Here is an 11837-nt window from a genome sequence, read left to right as displayed (position 1 = left end):
GAAACAAACGTCTGCGTTTATACTTACATATAAAGTGTACTTATACATAAATTGTAAATGTGACCGGGGGACTGCTACGGTCGCAGGTTCGAATCCTGCCTCGGGCATGGATGTGTGTGATGTCCTTAGGTTAGTTACGTTTAAGTAGTTCTAGGGGACTGATGACCACAGATTTTAAGTCCCGTAGTGCTCAGATCCATTTGAACCATTTTTTTAGCCTTTTTTTTGTAAATGTTCCTAATCGCAAATCACCGAACGTTTTTGACAGAATGCTCTGAAATTTGGCACAATGTTAAGTTCGAATATGCCTGTGTTTTCATATATCTATTTTTATATGTATAATACATAATTTTGTATAAATTTTTGATAATGGGGAAACATTGTTATAAAACGTCACTGTATATCTACATATCGCTCAACAATGTTAGGAGACACACGATTTTGAACAAACGAACATTTACATTCTTCATTGTATAGATTTCGTTGGACATTTACCAAAAACAAATAGATTTCACAACGTTCCATAAATATGAAAGACACATCGAATTTCAGTTTACTAATATCCACATCATATTGTCATTTCATTTCCCATGCTCTTGTAATATCTATGCCCATTACCCTTTTTATGATGGTGGACAATATACATTACACAAAGTGACATATTTTAAATTCAAGCTGGAAAACAATAAACATAAAATTCGAAAAATTCTCTTTAAATAGTGTTCTTTGGTTACATTAAATTATTCACACAAAATTAAACATTTTACTCTCATTTTCTTGTCGATTCGTTTATCATCCAACAGAAATCCGGAAGCGCGTTCTTTTCACATTTTATCGTTGCACAAACATAAACATGAAATTCGAAGCCTTTACTAGCGGTTCATTATCACTCAGTATACTCAACATCACTACACCCATGATACTTGTTCTCCTTTTACTTTATAACAGCACTTGGCCATGTGCTCAACACATTTCACAAGAATTACGACTCGGCGGTCGTTCGTTTATGGCCCACGCCACTGGCGCTCGCTGATGGAATCCGCTGATCCCGCGTTATGCGCTCTCGTTATGTTTCGTTGTTTCCAGACATTACTACACAGTTTCCCACTGCACGTGTTTCTTTATTTACTCAGGCTCCGGTTTCTATTTTAGCCCCGGTCATTCTGTTGTTATGTTGTTGTTGTTATCTTCAGTCCTGAGATTGGTTTGATGCAGCTCTCCGTGCTACTCTATCCTGTGCAAGCTTCTTCATCTCCCAGTACCTACTGCAACCTACATCCTTCTGAATCTGCTTAGTGTATTCATCTCTTGGTCTCCCTCTACGATTTTTACCTTCCACGCTGCCCTCCAATGCTAAATTTGTGATCCCTTGATGCCTCAAAACATGTCCTACCAACCGATCTCTTCTTCTAGTCAAGTTGTGCCACAAACTTCTCTTCTCCCCAATCCTATTCAATACCTCCTCATTAGTTACGTGATCTATCCACCTTATCTTCAGTATTCTTCTGTAGCACCACATTTCGAAAGCTTCTATTCTCTTCTTGTCCAAACTAGTTATCGTCCATGTTTCACTTCCATACATGGCTACACTCCAAACAAATACTTTCAGAAACGACTTCCTGATACATAAATCTATATTCGATGTTAACAAATTTCTCTTCTTCAGAAACGCTTTCCTTGCCATTGCCAGTCTACATTTTATATCCTCTCTACTTCGACCATCATCAGTTATTTTACTTCCTAAATAGCAAAACTCCTGTACTACTTTAAGTGCCTCATTTCCTAATCTAATTCCCTCAGCATCACCCGATTTAATTTGACTACATTCCATTATCCTCGTTTTGCTTTTGTTGATGTTCATATTATATCCTCCTTTCAAGACGCTGTCCATTCCGTTCAACTGCTCTTCCAGGTCCTTTGCTGTCTTTGACAGAATTACAATGTCATCGGCGAACCTCAAAGTTTTTATTTCTTCTCCATGAATTTCAATACCTACTCCGAATTTTTCCCTTGTTTCCTTTACTGCTTGCTCAATATACAGATTGAATAACATCGGGGAGAAGCTACAACCCTGTCTCACTCCTTTCCCAACCACTGCTTCCCTTTCATGCCCCTCGACTCCTATGACTGCCATCTGGTTTCTGTACAAATTGTAAATAGCGTTTCGCTCCCTGTATCTTACCCCTGCCACCTTTAGAATTTGAAAGAGAGTATTCCAGTCAACATTGTCAGAAGCTTTCTCCTAGACTACAAATGCTAGAAACTTAGGATTGCCTTTTCTTAATCTTTCTTCTAAGATAAGTCGTAAGGTTAGTATTGCCTCACGTGTTCCAACATTTCTACGGAATCCAAACTGATAATCCCCGAGGTCCGCATCTACCAGTTTTTCCATTCGTCTGTAAAGTATTCGCGTTAGTATTTTGCAGCTGTGACTTATTAAACTGATCTTCCCCGAGGTCGGCTTCTATCAGTTTTTCCATTCGTCTGTAAATAATTCGCGTTAGTATATTGCAGCTGTGACTTATTACACTGATAGTTCGGTAATTTTCACATCTGTCAGCACCTGCTTTCTTTTGGATTGGAATTATTATATTCTTCTTGAAGTCTGAAGGTATTTCGCCTGTCTCATACATCTTGCTCACCAGCTGGTAGAGTTTTGTCATGACTGGCTCTCCCAAGGCCGTCAGTAGTTCTAATGCAATGTTGTCTACTCCGGGGGCCTTGTTTCGACTCAGGTCTTTCAGTGCTCTGTCAAACTCTTCACGCAGTATCACATCTCCAATTTCATCTTCATCTACATCCTCTTCCATTTCCATAATATTGTCCTCAAGTACATCACCCTTGTATAAACCTTCTATATACTCCTTCCACCTTTCTGCCTTCCCTTCTTTGCTTAGAACTGGATTGCCATCTGAGCTCTTGATATTCATACAAGTGGTTCTCTTCTCTCCAAAGGTCTCTCTAATTTTCCTGTAGGCAGTATCTATCTTACCCCTAGTGAGATAAGCTTCTACATCCTTACATTTGTCCTCTTCCACCCCTGCTTAGCCATTTTGCACTTCCTTTCGATCTCATTTTTGAGACGTTTGTATTCCTTTTTGCCTGCTTCACTTACTGCATTTTTCTTTTTTCTCCTTTCATCAATTAAATTCAATATTACTTCTTTTACCCAAGGATTTCTAGCAGCCCTCGTCTTTTTACCTACTTTATCCTCAGCTGCCTTCACTACTTCATCCCTCAGAGCTACCTATTTTTCTTCTACTGTATTTCTTTCCCCTATTCCTGTCAATTGTTCCCTTATGCTCTCCCTGAAACTCTGTACAACCTCTGGTTCTTTCAGTTTATCCAGGTCCCATCTCCTTAAATTCCCACCTTTTTGCAGTTTCTTCAGTTTTAATCTACAGTTCATAACCAATAGATTGTGGTCAGAGTCCACATCTCCCCCTGGAAATGTCTTACAATTTAAAACCTGGTTCCTAAATCTCTGTCTTACCATTATATAATCTATGTGACATCTGTCAGTATCTCCAGGCTTCTTCCATGTATACAACCTTCTTTTATGATTCTTGGACCAAGTGTTAGCTATGATTAAGTTGTGCTCTGTGCAAAATTCTACCAGGCGGCTGCCTCTTTCATTTCTTAGCCCCAATCTATATTCACCTACTATGTTTCCTTCTTTCCCTTTTCCTACTACTGAATTCCAGTCACCCATAACTATTAATTTTTCGTCACCCTTCACTATCTGAACAATTTCTTTTATTTGATCATACATTTCTTCAATTTCTTCATTATCTGCAGAGCTAGTTAGCATATAAACTTGTACTACTGTAGTAGGCGTGGGCTTCGTGTCTATCTTGGCCACAATAATGCGTTCAATATGCTGTTTGTAGTGGCTTACCCGCATTCCTATTTTTTTTTATTCATTATTAAACCTACTCCAGCATTACCCATATTTGACTTTATATTTATAACCCTGTATTCGCCTGACCAAAAGTCTTGTTCCTCCTACCACCCAACTTCACTAATTACACTATATCTAACTTTAACCTATCCATTTCCCTTTTTAAATTTTCTAATCTACCTGTCCGATTAAGGAATCTGACATTCCACGCTCCGATCCGTAGAACGCCAGTTTTCTTTCTCCTGATAACGACATCCTCTAGAGTAGTCCCCGCCCGGAGATCCGAATGGGGGACTATTTTACCTCCGGAATATTTTACCCAAGAGGACGCCATCATTATTTAATCATACAGTAAAGCTGCATGTCCTCGGGAAAAATTACGGCTGCAGTTTCCCCTTGCTTTCAGCCGTTCGCAGTACCAGCACAGCAAGGCCGTTTTGGTTAATGTTGCAAGGCCAGATCAGTCAATCATCCAGACTGTTGCCCCTGCAACTACTGAAAAGGCTGCTGCCCCTCTTCAGGAACCACACGTTTGTCTGGCCTCTCAACAGATACCCCTCCCTTGCGGTTGCACCTACGATACGGCCATCTGTATCGCTGAGGCACGCAAGTCTCCCCACCAACGGCAAGGTCCATGGTTCATGGGGGGTCTGTTGTTGTAGCTCCCGTAATTTCCAGGCATCGTAATTTTATTATAGGTACATGGACACCGTGTTTATCGCCACTGCATGGACTATCTCGGTACACCCCTCAGCTGGCGCATATTCCAACCTAGCTGGCTCAGCTTCCGTATTGCTCACGTTGCCAGTGGTGGGATAGTTGAATGTTCCTAGTTGTTTTATAAGTATTTTAAAGATTCGCGTACAGAAGTGCAAAATAAGGAAGTGTATGACTGTTTAGAAACACTCACCACATGATTTGCAGAGCTGCACGCCAGTGGCATGCCAGAGAACACGCTGCAACTATGGGTAAACTGAAGATCTGTACTGAGCGCTGTTAACTCATTACATGCCATCTTCCCTTTATCACGACTGAATTTATGGTTAATTTCCCTAGAAATCTTTTCTAATGTATCCATAGTTCTTTCAGAAGATATGTTAATTTCTTCGATTTCATCTATAGTTTTCGTAGGAAATTCTTCTATTTTAGAGTTAGTTTTCTTAGCACATGCTTTCAGTTTTCCTACTTTATGATTAAGGTCTTGTATTTTATGGACAGTTGTCTGACTAATTTCTTTCAAAAATTTCATAAAATTTTGAACGGATATCCCATTAAAAATAGTTCCCATTTCGTTTTTGTTAATTTCTTTTCTACACTCCTGGAAATTGAAATAAGAACACCGTGAATTCATTGTCCCAGGAAGGGGAAACTTTATTGACACATTCCTGGGGTCAGATACATCACATGACCACACTGACAGAACCACAGGCACATAGACACAGGCAACAGAGCATGCACAATGTCGGCACTAATACAGTGTATATCCACCTTTCGCAGCAATGCAGGCTGCTATTCTCCCATGGAGACGATCGTAGAGATGCTGGATGTAGTCCTGTGGAACAGCTTGCCATGCCATTTCCACCTGGCTCCTCAGTTGGACCAGCGTTCGTACTGGACATGCAGACCGCGTGAGACGACGCTTCATCCAGTCCCAAACATGCTCAATGGGAGACAGATCCGGAGATCTCGCTGGCCAGGGTAGTTGACTTACACCTTCTAGAGCACGTTGGGTGGCACGGGATACATGCGGACGTGCATTGTCCTGTTGGAACAGCAAGTTCCCTTGCCGGTCTAGGAATGGTAGAACGATGGGTTCGATGACGGTTTGGATGTACCGTGCACTATTCAGTGTCCCCTCGACGATCACCAGAGGTGTACGGCCAGTGTAGGAGATCGCTCCCCACACCATGATGCCAGGTGTTGGCCCTGTGTGTCTCGGTCGTATGCAGTCCTGAGTGTGGCGCTCACCTGCACGGCGCCAAACACGCATACGACTATCATTGGCACCAAGCGACTCTCATCGTTGAAGACGACACGTCTCCATTCGTCCCTCCATTCACGCCTATCGCGACACCACTGGAGGCGGGCTGCACGATGTTGGGGCGTGAGCGGATGACAGCCTAACGGTGTGCGGGACCGTAGCCCAGCTTCATAGAGACGGTTGCGAATGGTCCTCGCCGATACCCCAGGAGCAACAGTGTCCCGAACTTGCTGGGAAGTGGCGGTGCGGTCCCCTACGGCACTGCGTAGGATCCTACGGTCTTGGCGTGCATCCGTGCGTCGCTACGTTCCGGTCCCAGGTCGACGGGCACGTGCACCTCCCGCCGACCACTGGCGACAACATCGATGTACTGTGGAGACCTCACGCCCCACGTGTTGAGCAATTCGGCGGTACGTCCACCCGGCCTCCCGCATGCCCACTATACGCCCTCGTTCAAAGTCCGCCAACTGCACATACGGTTCACGTCCTCGCTGTCGCGGCAAGCTACCAGTGTTAAAGACTGCGATGGAGCTCCGTATGCCACGGCAAACTGGCTGACACTGACGGCGGCGGTGCACAAATGCTGCGCAGCTAGCGCCATTCGACGGCCAACACCGCGGTTCCTGGTGTGTCCGCTGTGCCGTGCGTGTGAACATATCTTGTACAGCCCTCTCGCAGTGTCCGGAGCAAGTATGGTGGGTCTGACACACCGGTGTCAATGTGTTCTTTTTTCCATTTCCAGGAGTGTATTATTGACATCTGGAGTGCTTCTTTCATCAATATTCTTTTAAACCTACAGTTTCTCCAGCCATCTCCTGCTCCTCATTTTCAGTTAAATCCTGACCCCCTTAAGTTTGCAAGTGATTATAAGACACATATGTCTTCCTCTGCGTCTGTCGCTTCTTGAGCCATGTTCTCCTCTGCATTTTCCAGTGAGTTACTAATGTTGACTTTTTTTGGCTTGTCCTGCCATCTCTTAGTATCATTACCTTATACACTTAAGAGCCAAAGAAACAGGAACACCTGCTTAATATCGTGTAGGGTTCCCGCGAGCACGCAAAAGTGCCGCATCACGACGTGGCACGGACTCGAGTAATGTCTGAAGCATATGGACTCGACGGATGTCTGAAGTAGTGCTGGAGGGAATTGACACCATGAATCCTGCAGTTCTGCTGGTAAATCAGAGTACGAGGGGGTAGAGATCTCTTCTGAACAGCACGTTGCAAGGGATCCCAGGTATGCTCAATAATGTTCGTGTCCGGGGAGTCTGGTGCCCATCGGAAGTTTTTAAACTCAGAAGAGTGCTCCTGGAGCCACTCCGTAGCAATTCTGGACGTGCGGGGTGTCACATTTCCCTGCTGGAATTGCCCAAGTCCTTCGGAACTCACAATGGACATGATAGGATGCAGATGAACAGACAGGATGCTTACCTACGTGTCACATGTTAGAGTCGTACCTAGTCGTATCGGGGGTCCATATCGCTGTACCAACTGCACGCGCCGCACACCATTACACAGCCTGCACCAGCTTCAACAGTACCCTGCTGACATACAGGATCCATGCATTCATAAGGTTGTCTCCATCTATCCGTTTGATAGAATTTGAAACCATACTCGTCCCACCAGACAACATGTTTCCAGTCATCAACAGTCCTATGTCGGTGATGACGGGCCAGTCGAGGAATAAAGCTTTGTGTCGTGCAGTCCTCAAGGGTACACGAGTGGGCCTTCGGTTCCAAAAGCCCAGATCGACGATGTTCCGTTGAATGGTTCACACGCTGACACTTGTTGATGGCGCAGCTTTGAAGTCTGCAGCAATATGCGGGAGTGTTGCTCTTCTGTCACGTTGAGCGATCCTTTTCAATCGCCGTTAGTCCCGTTCTTTCTCCGGCCGCAGCGATATCGGAGATTTGATGTTTTACCGTATTCCTGATACTAACGGTACATTAGTGAAATGGTTGTACGGGAAAATCCTCACTTCATCGGTACCTCGGAGATGCTGTTTCCTATCGCTCGTGCGTCGTCTGTAATATCACGTTCAAACTCACTTACATCTTGATAACCTACCATTGTAGCGGCAGTAACCGATCTAACAACTGCGCCCAACACTTGTTGTCTTATATAGCCGTTGCCGACAGCAGCGCCGTATTATGCCCGTTTACGTATCTCTGTGTTTGATTACACATGCCTATACCAGTTTATTTGTCGCTTCAGTGTACTTCGATACACTGCTCACAACAGACCATTCCTGAATGAGAATCAAAAAGTAGTTTACAACATTTTCATAGACCCAAATGGACAAAAACACTACCAGAATTAATTAGCTGGACGCACCAGGCGGCAACGTTAAAACGTTTCCAACAAATCTATTGCTGGCGGAAATCCGTGCCAAACAACGCATCGCATTTGCACTGGAATCATCCAGCGCTGTAGCCACACTTATGGGAGGAGGGCGACCAGCAGATAGGATGAAGGCACGTTTTAAAAAATACATCTCTGGTCACACTAGTACTGCGAACAACGAAAAATATGAGAGTTGAACTGTTGAAAGACGAAACAGCGGCACACTTTGCTCAACAGCTTTTACAGATAGGCGAAGACACATATCCTGCAGGCCAGACGACCGGCATCATTAAACTCAGCAATGATTTCTGCAACATAGCCACTACTGAAAACGAACGCTTCGACCAAATTTATCCAACATTGTTCACAAATATGCCAATCCGGACTGGCTATCTGAAAGGGCAATTTTGGCAACTAAAAATAATTTTGTCCACATTATCAGCTTTAATATTCTAAAGAAAATTCTCGGTGGAGAGAGAATATAGAGATCGTTCGGATCGATGGTAAACGTCGAAGAAAGTGTGAACTTCTCTACAGAATTTCTAAACTCTTTGCAAGTACCATAATGGCACTGCAATACCTTCGACTTAAAACTGAATCTCCGATCATACTACTCAGAAATCTCAACTCAGCAAAACTATGCTATGGGACAAGAGTGATCGTCACACAGTTATCGAATAACGTCATTGAAGCCAGACTTATGACTGTAAAGTACAGAAATAAACTATTTATCCCCAGAATATCACTGATCTCTACTGAACTTCCATTCCAATTTAAAAGACTGCAGTTTCCAATTAAATTAGCCTACAGTGTTACAATTAACAAAGCCCAAGGACAAACTTTAAAATATTGTGCCATCAATCTCAAAAACTTCTGCTTCTCTCAAGGTCAGCTACACGCATCTCGTTTTAGAATAGGAAATTCGAAAAATTTGTACATATATACCCTCGAGTAACAAAACAAAAAATGTTGTTTATAAATAAATACTGTAAATAGTTATAATATGTTTTCGATCTTTTGTTTTTACTTTTTATACTTTAACAAGTCTTGTAATTCGCTATAAATTGTTTTAAATAAAAAAATTTTACTTCTTCTTCTTTAAAGTTTACCATTTTTTTGCAACTACCACAGGATTTAATATCAACTCCCTGTACGAATCCGGATGCAACAGCTATTTATTCATAACCAGTAAAGTAAAATCGGCGTCTCGAGCCAGAACACTCGTAGTTATCTTACACTGACTGCCGAGCACGATTCCTTTGCAAGCCGCGCGTTCCTCTCTCCACTCCCATGATTCAACCTGCCAGTCATTACCAGTGCCTCCATGGGAACCAATGTCCTACTCGCTGCTGCCTTATTCTGTACCATTGCTTAAGGCAGCGAGTTGAAAAATAAATACTCTCCATAAAAGGAATCTCACTTGTGAAATAGTAGAAAAATAGTCTGAAGGTGGTTCGATGAATCCTGACACAGGCACTTGAGTGAGAATTGTGGACTTATCATGTAGCTGTAGGTACTAATAGACTTGCTTTGGACGGGAACTCCCTGTCTGCTTGTACTACTCTGCTTTTTATATCCTTCTTGCTTCGCCCGTCCTGGTTTACTTTGCTTCCAAGATAGTAACATTCCTTAACTTCAGCTACTTCATCATCATCAGTTTTTATATTAAGCCTCTCGTTATTCTCATTAATGCTACTTCTCATTAGTTTCATCTTCCTTTCGTCAACTCTGAAACCATATTCTGTTCTCATTTGACTGTTCATTCCATTCAGCAGATCCCGTAATTCTTCTTCACTTTCTCTGAGGATAGCAATCTTATCCCAAAATCTTGTCATTGATATCCTTTCACTTTGAATTTTAATCCCACTGTTATACCTCTGTTTTACTTCCATAATTGTTTCTTGTATGTATAGACTGAACAGCAGGGGTGAAAAGACTGCAACCCTGTCTTACCACTTTCTTAAGGAGAGCAGTTCGTGCTTGGTCTCTCAATCTTATTGTCTGCTTTTGTTATATGTTACCCGTAGTTGCCCATATTTTACTCCTGCTTTTCTCAGAATTTCAAAAATCTGGAACCTGTTTACACTATCGGACGCTTTTTCCAGGTCAGCAAATCCTATCACAATCTTCTAATTTTTCTTTAGTCTTGCTTCCATTATCAACGCAATGTCAGAACTGCCTCTCTGTTGCCTTTATCTTTCCTAAAGCCAAACTGATCGTCAATTAACAGATACTCATTTTTTTATCCACTCTTCTGTATGTTGTTCTTGTCAGTTACTTGAATACATGACCTATTACCGCGATTGTGTGATACTTATCGCAGTTGTCTGCTCCTTCTATCTGCAGAATTTTATGGATGATTGATTCTCTGACTTTAGAAATTCCCATGAACTGTTGTCTGTCCACCCTGCCTTATGTCAAGTCTTCCACAGCGCTGTTAAATTCTGCCTCTAATTTTGGATCCCCAGTATTGTATCAACTCCAGTTTCTTCTTATATCACGTAATCAGACTATTCCTCCCCTCATATAGGCCTTCAGTGCACTTTTTCCATCTGTCCGCGTTCTCCTCTCTATTTAACAGTGGGATACCCATCGCATTCTTTCTGTTACCACCCTTGCTTTTTATTTCACCGAAGGCTGTTTTCACTTTTCATATGCTGAGTCCGTCCTTCTGACAATCATTTCTTTTTGATACCTTCTCATTTTTCGAGCAGACATTTCGCCTAGGCTTTCGTACACTTCCTATTTATTTCATTCCTAAGTTATTTATGTACCCATATTCCGATCATTTCTGTACTTCCTTCTTTCGTCGGTCAATTGAAGTATTTCTGTCAGTTGAAGAACGTCGCCTGTGATGTTTGGTTTCTTCATAGTTACCTTCCTTGTACCTACGTCTGTTTGTCCAACACCTGTGATTGCTCTTTTGAGAGGTGTCCGGTCTTTTTCAGTTGAACTGTCTGCTGTAGTATCACTTAAGGCAGGTCCACAACTTCAGCGAACTTCAAACGAGTCTTACCATTCCTCAGTATTTCAGTATTCTACTTATTTCCACATAGGCTATTTTGGACGCTTTTCTTAAACTTCAATATACTCTTCGTCATTACTAAATTGTGAATTGAGTTTATATCTCCTCTGGGTGCGTTTTACAATCCACTATCTGATGTCGGAATCTCTGTCTAACAGTGATGTAATCCAGATGAAATCTTCCAATGTGTCCGCTACTTTTCCAGGTACACCTCCTACTCTTGTGATTCTTCAGAGAACGAACATTTACTGAATACTTACTATGAAGCAACAGGAGCAATCATGAACTGCAGCAAACCCAGGATAATGAACTTAGGGAATCTGTTACAGCTGGACGAACAACAATTGTCACCCATAGCAACAAAGATATGGGGCCTAGTGTTAGGTATGGTCTCAGACCAACAATTGAGGCAGACTACCAACTGACGCTCGATATTGAACAGCGTACAGCTACATTCCGAGCGAAGTCTGGATATCATCCAGAACCTAAAACTAGTAAAAGAGTTCATCTTATCTAAAGTGGAAGGCATACTTCTATTTTACCAACATCACCGCCAGTAGCGAAACATCTACGATCAGCGACTGGATA

This window comes from Schistocerca gregaria, chromosome 3 (assembly GCF_023897955.1).
Source record: "Schistocerca gregaria isolate iqSchGreg1 chromosome 3, iqSchGreg1.2, whole genome shotgun sequence".
Classification (NCBI taxonomy): Eukaryota; Metazoa; Arthropoda; class Insecta; order Orthoptera; family Acrididae; genus Schistocerca; species Schistocerca gregaria.
This window is presented reverse-complemented; position numbering follows the sequence as displayed.